The sequence below is a fragment of the Chrysochloris asiatica genome, unplaced genomic scaffold, assembly GCF_000296735.1.
Source record: "Chrysochloris asiatica unplaced genomic scaffold, ChrAsi1.0 scaffold00165, whole genome shotgun sequence".
Taxonomy (NCBI): domain Eukaryota; kingdom Metazoa; phylum Chordata; class Mammalia; order Afrosoricida; family Chrysochloridae; genus Chrysochloris; species Chrysochloris asiatica.
In genome coordinates, this window is record NW_006408683.1 from 346,229 (window position 1) to 355,330 (window position 9,102).

The following is a 9,102-nucleotide window of genomic DNA, read 5'->3' on the forward strand; positions in this document are numbered from 1 at the left end:
AGTAGATATATGCACACCAATGTTCATAACAGCACTATTTACAATAGCAAAAAAATGGAGACAGCCAAAGTGCCCATCAACTGAAGAATGGATAAACAAATTGTGGCACATACACACAATGGAATATTATGGCACCTTGAAGAATAACAAGGAAGCTGTAAGCCATCGCATAACATGGATGAACCTTGAGGGCATTATGTTGAGTGAAATTAGTCAGTCACAAAAGGAGAAATACTGCATAAGACCACTACTGTAAAACACTAAGAAAAATAATCCATACTGGGGCGGAGGGAGGGGGGGGGAGTATTCTTTGCTGGTTGCTGGCATGTGAGGGGTGGAGTGAAGGGAGAGATGGGAAGGTGGAGCACAGGGCAGGGAATACACACAAGATAGTTTGGGTGCTGGGGAGGGGGCAATATACAAAAAAGGAGAAGGGAATGGACAAAGTGGATGGGAGAGCAATTAGGCAGGTTTGCATGAGCTAAGTGGGACAGAGGTAAATAATGATGTATGCACAACCTTGGAATAACAGGGCTCTGGGATAGAAGGATTGAGACATGGTTGGAATGGGCTACAATGGGGAAATAATGTTAAGATGCTTGGCTGTCTTTTGAATCTTGGTTTTCCTTGCATTACATTATAAAATAGACACTGGACGGGAGAGAAAGGAATAGCCAGAAATATCACCATAGAAAGCTTGTAAGTCCATCTTCTACCTATAACTGATTGGCATACCTAATATGGGGCTACAACATGCCCAGTGAGGGAGGCTTCCTGCAAAGACTCTGCATTACATAAGACTATAGGTGGAATTCTGAACAGCATCCAGAATCTTCAGAGGTGGGAAATTTCACTTGAAAGGGCAGGCAGACCAGCCTGGAGGGGCTAGAAGAAGAGATGATAGTTCTTGAAAGAAAGACCAACAGGAAAAATACAAAACAATATAGACAGACCAACTAATTACTACAAGAACTAGCAATTTGCTCACCCTAGAGACATCAAGCCAAGTGGTTGGGTCCCCTCAGATCAAACCCCCTTCCAAGACTAAGACTCAATGGGAATACACATTCTGATTGGTGACCACCATGTTCATCACCGATAAGGGGAAGTGAGGGAAATACAGCAATGACGCTGTGAGATAAGCCCTACAATGTTCAATAGACTCCTGTGAACCCAGTTGGAGACCTGGTTGGCCATCAGTGTGGCAAGACCCGGGGTCTCTTGGGCCCAGAGTCAGAGACATAGCCACAGAAGACTAGAGTAGAGAGTGAAGCATCCAACTGATAAGAAGAGAGGACAAGATTTCAGGGGAGCGCTTAACTCCCATTGCTTGGCAAGGCCGCACTGGGGGGAGAGACATTATGCACGGCAAATGACTCTCAAAAGCTGATCCCTATCTTCCCTTCAAGTTAGCTCTGAATTTACTTGTAAAAATATATAATATGGCAATATTCTCAGCTTTTCACTATGAATTTTACTAATCTTAGGAAAAACTAGCTTATCAACCTTGGTGGACTGAATACAAAGAGAAATTGTATAAATTACTCCCTCTCATAGAGAACCTAAGTAACTGCATTTGTGAGACCATAAAAACAGATAGCATATTAAAGTCAAGCTGACCTACCCCCATAAACCTCACCACAGTCAGTCACTAGCTAGAATTCACAAACCCCTACATACAAGCACCTGCGTAAACAAGCAGACAATAATGAATTTAAGTGAAGGATAGTTTTGACTTTATAATCTACACTTCTTGCAGCAAGTAGCCAGGTTGGACTTTATGCCACATAGCTTCTAAGTGATTTAATGAATACTTTATTATTGAAAATAATAGTAAATATGTAGGGTAGAAGGTTTGACTTAATCTTTTAGTAGAAACAAAAAGAAACAGTTTACCACATACTGGAAAAGGAGATGAAGGTCAGTCTGTCTGAACATCACAGAAGTATTTTTGTCAAGGTTGTCTAAAAACTAGGGGCAAGAATTTTGTGACTAACTGTGTAATAATTCAAGAAATGATAAGAGTGTCAATGCATGTACTGTGAAGGGAGAAGTACAAAAATAAAGACTTGCTGAGCTGGGCTGGCAGAAAGAAGCAGAAGGTAGAGGCACTAGGGGCAGAGGCAGAAAGCAGAAAGTAGAAGCAGCAGCAAAAAGAAGTAGGAGGAAGCAGAGAGTAGGAGCAGAAAAGCAGGGGGCAGAAAGAAGTAGAGGGCAGACAGAAAAGAGAAGCAGCAGCAGCAGTAGAAGCAGGGAATAGGAGCAGAGGCAGAAAGTAGGAGCAGGGAGTAGGAGCAGAGAGATCAGACAACAGAGAGCAGAAAGCAGAAGCAGGAGCAGAAGCTGGAGAGAACAGCCGGACAGCACAGCAAGCTGAAAAACCTTTCGATTGTATTCATTTCTTCACCACTGACTCCATGTATCCTCTCATGTCTCACGACCCCCCGTGGAGAGCTGGTGTCCCTGCACAAGATATGCACAAGAACACCCACACTTACAGATAATACCCACTTGACATGACTTCAATGACTGGATGATCAAAGCTCAACTAGAAGAAGAAAGAAGGGGGAAAAAAAGTAATCTGATACAATTTGATGAACTTGATGTACACCTATGAATGCAGTAGCTCAAAAGAGAGAACAAATCTTTACAGCGAGGATCATTCCCACCCCCTCCATACACAGAGTAGCCAGGGATGAGCAACTTGAACTTTGGCTATCCAAAATGGGGGGGGTGGGGGGGGCTACAAAGACAAAAAGTGACTGGCTTACAAGCTTTCAAGAGGGTGCCTAGATCCAGAGGGCATGGAGCAAGGTAGAATCTCCACTGAGTAGTATCCAATCTGTCTGGGCAGGGCTGATGAAATGAAATGCAGATAGTTCTCTTGTGATACAATAGTGAATAATGGTTATCAGGACTGATTGTGAGGGTTGGAAATGTAAAGGTAGCAAGGAGAGGAGTGATTAATGTTTCAGTCTAGAAGTAGAGGTCCCTGGGACAATCAAGGGAGAAAAGCAGAGAGTGGGACCCTACCCAGACAAGCAGTGATGCCTAAGATGGAGGCAGAGACAATAACGTGGAGAGATGGAGCAGCTGGGGACTTTAGACCCAGAGAGAGAGGGGCTGTGTGCTGGTGACCGGGGTGGGGGGGTGGGGGCACCAGGCTTGTAGGATATACCCTTTGGTTGCTTGATGATGTATGGATGGGATTTTAACCATGGCAATGAAACGATATATGATAGGATGAATGTAAAACTACTGTTCTCCCATGTAAACTATCACATAATTCACAATAAAATATTTTTTAAAAATGAAAGTCCCCAAGACATATCATAATCAAACTCTCCAAGATCAACAATAAAGAAAGAATCCTGAAACCAGCTCATGAAAAATGAAATATCACCTCCAAAGGAGAACCAATAAGATTAAGCTCTGATCTCTCAGTAGAAATCATGCAAATAAGAAGGCAACGAGGAGACATATACAAAACTTTGAAAGAAAATCTGCAAACCAAGAATCATATGCCCAGCAAATCTGTCCCTCAAATGCAATGGTAAAATTAGAACATTTTCAAAGAAGTAGAAATTAAAAGAATTTGTAAAAACCAAGCAAACTTTACAAAAAAATACTAAAGGGAGTACTTTGTACTGAGAACCAACAATGGCAGAGCAACCAACAATTAACATACATGACAATACCACTCAGAATTCAATCCAGATATGGAAGTATCCAGAGTAAAACAAAACAACAAGACTGAAAATACAGAATCAAAGGTGTCACTCTGTGAAGAGGATAACTACAAAGTGAAGGGAGGAAAAAGTATAGAATTCCAGTAATGAGGAGGTCAGGTAGATTTCAAGATAAAACAGACTGTTTTAAAATGTGAAAGAAATGAATAAATTACAGGACAGCCTCAATAAACTTTATACACCTTTACAAGTAAATCAAGAAAAGGAAAATCCATGAAGATTTTGTAAACATTAAAACCATGAAGAAATTTACAAGAAAAAGCACACAAAAAATGAAATTAGCACAGGAAAGCATGTGAAACACAGAAGCCAGCAGCACCACAAAATAACACAAAATAAAATGACTGCAGTCAATTTATTCCAACTGATAATTAGTCTGAACATCAATGGAATAAATACACCAGTAAAGAAACAAGAAAACAGGATTGTTCTATATTCTGTCTACAAGAGACAACTCTTACAACACAAACATAGATTGGAAATTAAAGAATGGAATGATTTAAATGTATCGAGCTAATGGCAATCAAAAATGAGTGAAAACACTAATCTCTGATAAAATAAACTTTAAGGCAAAAACCAGCATAAGAGACAGAGAAAGACATTATTTCATGATTAAAGGGTCAATTGAAAAGGACGACATAACCATAATGAATGTCTATGCTCCCAATGAAAGAAGCTTAAAGTATATAAATCAAATTCTCATAGATTTGAATAAAGAAACAGACAACTCTACATTAATAGTAAGAGATTTTATTACACCACTTTCAAAAAATGATAGAACAACCAGAAAGAAACTCAACAAAGACATCGTGGAACCAGACAACAAAATCAGTCAACTTGACCTCATAGATTTGTACAGAGCATTCAACCCAACAATAGCATAATAACACTCATTTCCAGTGCACATGGAACATTCTTAGAATAGATCATATGTCAGGTCACAAAGAAAGCTTCAATAAATTTAAAAACATAAAAATACTACAAACTGTATTGTCATATCACAATGCTATAAAATTAGAAATCAACAATAGGAAGATCAAGGAAATAAAATCATACAAATGGAAATTTAATAGCACCCTACTTAAAAGCTATTAAATAATTTTAAAGATTCTTTTTGTTTGTTTGTTTTCAGAAATATATTTAATATCAGGGAAGTGCTACAATGCATGAGTAAAGATAATATTAAACAAGCTTTATAGAAAGCAGGAAGTAAGATATATTGAGATGTGGGACAATACAGCAATGGTGCAATGGGAAAAGCAAAAGCAAAGGGCAAGCAGAGTGAAGAGGAAAGGAGAAATGCAGGGAGAGCATTAGAGCTAAGGTGTGCTGGTAATGCATCCATGGAAAATTCCGAGTACAGGCAGGCAAGGACATCAGGAGGCTGCAAGGAAAGGCTTCAGCATTGTCAGAGAAGTTCTCTGGTTCCATGTGGCAAGTGTCTTTCTTTGTGATGGTTCATCTCACTCTCTTCCTCTATGTTCATCTTCTCCACACACCTTCTTACAACCTGAGCCATGCTGTGAGAAGAGGAGAGCTTCTGGTAATCTGTGTTCTTGTACTGAAGTCAAGAGATCTCATTGAGCGTAGAACTTCAATGCACCCCAAATACTTAACGACGTATGTCACTCCGGGCCCCAGGATCTGATCACTGGTGTGCAGCCATCCCTGGGGGAGCCTGGGCAGCAGCTCCTCCCCAGACCGGCCCTTCCTGGTAGTGCTCATCACGCTGGAGGCCGGCGGCGAACTGCCTGGGGTCGAGGCGCCAGCACATGTCTAAAACATTCTTTTAATGAAACTTTTAAAAAAATATTGAAGCAATTAAAAATGAAAACACAACATACCAAAACCTTTGGGGTACTTCAAAAGCAGTGCTTAGATGGAAATTTACTGTAACAAATGCACATATCCACATAGAAGAAAAAAAATGAAATTAACACATCTTTAATAATTAGAAAAATACCAGCAAAGTAAGCCTACAGTCACCAGAAGAAAAGAAATAATAAAAATTACAGCAGAAATAAATGAATTAAAAAATAGAAAAACACTAGAATCCACAAGGCAAGAAATTGTTTTGTTGAAAGGATTAATAAAATTCACAAACCATTGGTAAATCTAACAATAGAAAAGATTCAATTAACACATATAACAAACAATATCAGTGATATCACAACAGAACCAATGGGGGGGGGGAAGGATACTAACAGAATATTATGAAGAGTTATACTGTAACAAATTTGAAAATCTAGAAGAAATGGATAAATTTTTAGAAAAACATGACTTACTGAACTCAGAGTGAAGCAGAAAACTTGAACAGACCTATAACAAAGAAGAAATGTATTAGATCATATAAAAACTCCTAACAAAAAGAGTCTGGCCCAGTTGGCTTTACTGATGAATTTCTTCAAACATTTAGATAAATTTTATTCAAACTTTATTAGAATAATGAAAAGAATGGAAAACTCCCAAATATACTTTATGAAGCAAGAATGACACTCATAACCAAACCAGGCAAGAATATCACTAAAAAAGAAAATTATAGACCAATCTCCCTCATGAACATAGATGCAATAATTCTCAACAAAATCCTAATCAACTAAAAAAATAATACATAATGACCAAGTGACATTTATACCAGGGATTCAAGGATGGTTCAATATTCCAAAAAATATCATTATAGTCCAACATATAAACAATGAAAGGAAAAAATGCACATGATCATAATGAATGATGCAAAAAAGTCATTTGACAAAATCCATCATTCATTTTTCAGAAAAACATTCTAAATGAAGTAGGAATTGAAGAGAAATTCCAAATAACAATTAAGAACATACATAGTGTGGCACTGCAGGATAATGAGCTAGACCACAATGTCAATATGAACTGCAAACCCACCAGCTGTTCCTTGGAAACCCTATACAGGGTTGCTATGGGTCAGAACTGAGACAGCTCTTAACAGCATACAAATTCAACGGGGGCCAGGGGTAGGGGGGGAGAGTAATCTTAAAGCATTCCTTTTTTTTCTTTTCTTTAATGTTTTATTGTGAATTATGTGATAGTTTACAGGGGAAAACATTAGTTTTACATTCATTCTATCGTATATCGTTTCATTGCCGTGGTTACAATCCCCTCCATGCATAATCAACCAACCAAAGGGTATACCCTGCAAGCCTGCCCCCTACACTATCCCCGCCACATCCCTCCCATCCCCCCCATCCCCAGTCTTCAGCACACAGCCCCTCTCTCTCTGGATCTAAAGTCCCCAGGTGCTCCATCACTCCACGTCATCGTCTCTGCCTCCATCTCAGGTATCACTGCTTGTCTGGGTAGGGTCCCGCTCTCAACTCTTCTCCGTTGATTGTCCCAGGGACCTCACTGGACGTGTTGTAGCCCCATTTTAGGTATTCCCAGTTATAGGCAGAGGACAGACTTACAAGCGTTCTATGGTGATGTTTCTGGCTATGCCTTTCTCTCCCCCTCCAGTGTCTATTTTATAATACAATGTAAGGAAAACCAAGTTCAAAAAATAGCCAAGCATCTTAACATTATTCCCACCTTTTCCTCATTCCAACCATGTCTCAATCTTTATATCCCAGAGCCCTGTTGTTCCAAAGTTGTGCATACATCATTATTTACGTCTGTCCCACTTAGCCCATTCAAACCTGCCTAATTGTTCTCCCATCTTGAAAGCATTCCTTTTGTGAACAGGAACTAGACAACGATGCCTTTTATTTTCATTCATATTCAATATTGTACTGGAAGTCTTAGCCAGAGCTATAAGGCAAGAAAGATAAATTAAAGGTATCCAAATTGATAAATAAAAAGCAAAACTCTCCATTTGCTGATGATATGGTCCTATACGTAGAAAATCCTGAAGAATCACCAAAAAAAAAAAAAATTGGAAATCATTAAATGATTCAGCAAACTGTCAGGGTACAAGATTAATATTAAAAAATCAGTTGGATTCTTCTATCCTAAATAAGACAGCTCTGATAAGGAAATTAGGAAAACAATATCATCTACAATAGTCACTCAACAGATGAAATACTTTGCAATATATCTAACCAGAGAAATAAAAGACCAATACAAAGAAATTCACAAAACACTACTACAAGAAACTAAAAGATACTTACAAAAAAAAAAAAAGAAGAAGAAGAAGACTATACCATTCTCATGGAAGGAAGACAGCATTGTAAAAATGTCAACAGTACCCAAAACAATATACATATATAATGCAATCCCAATCCAGATTCCATCAGTCTTTAAATAGATGGAAAAAACTGACAATTAATTTTATTTGGAAAAGAAAGAGACCTCAGATAAGCAAAGCCTTGCTTAAAAAGAACAAAATTAGAGGACTTTCACTCTCTAATCTCAAAATTTGCTACACAGTCATAATGGCCAAAACAGCCTGTTAACTGGTAGAAGAAAAGATACATAGTTCAATGGAACAGAATTGAGAACTCAGGAGTAAATCCAATCACTTAAAGTCAACTGACCTTTGACAAAGTCCCAAATCACATTTAACTGGGAAGAGATAGCTTCTTCAATAAATGGTGGCAAAACTGAAAACTGATTTGCAGAAGAAAAGGCCATCTCCTGATCACACCTACCAGGAGGCAATTGGAAAGGGGTTAAGAATACACCAACATGTCAATGTCAAGTGTCGTCGAGTCGATTCTTACCCATAGCGACCCTGTATAGGTTTTCCAAGGAACAGCTGGTGAGCTTGAACCACCGACCTTGCAGTTCAAATGGCTTTGCAGTCTGGCGCATTAACTCACAGTGTCACACCAGGACTCAAAACACCAACATACATTCATGTAATTAAGACACATACAACAGCACCACAATGCTTAAAAACCAGCAGAAAAGTTCTGCTCATATGCAGAAACAAGACAGAGTAGTTCAAACAAATGACCAAGAGGAAGAGCTACAAACTGCATTGAGGGAGAAGAGGATTTGGAATTACCTGAAAAAAGAATTCAGGAGAATAATATTGAAGTGCATCTAAATGTTCCACAGAAAGGTCAAGGAAAATAAGGAAGAAGTCAGAAAAGTGATACAGGAACAATCAATCAAAATAGATATAGTGTTGGTGAAAATACAAAACCTGAAAACACAGGTCCAGAAGATCAATAACAAAATATCAGAAAAGGACAATACATTGAGAGAGCAAAGGAGTAAAACTGAATCAATTGATGCCAGAATTAACAAGCTTCAAGATAAATCACTCAATACTGATAATATACAAGAACATGCAGAAAAAGAAAAAAGAAGCTTGAAAAAATCTGATGAAAGCCTAAAATTCATGTAGGACAACATGAAGAGGAATAATCCACTGGTGATTGGA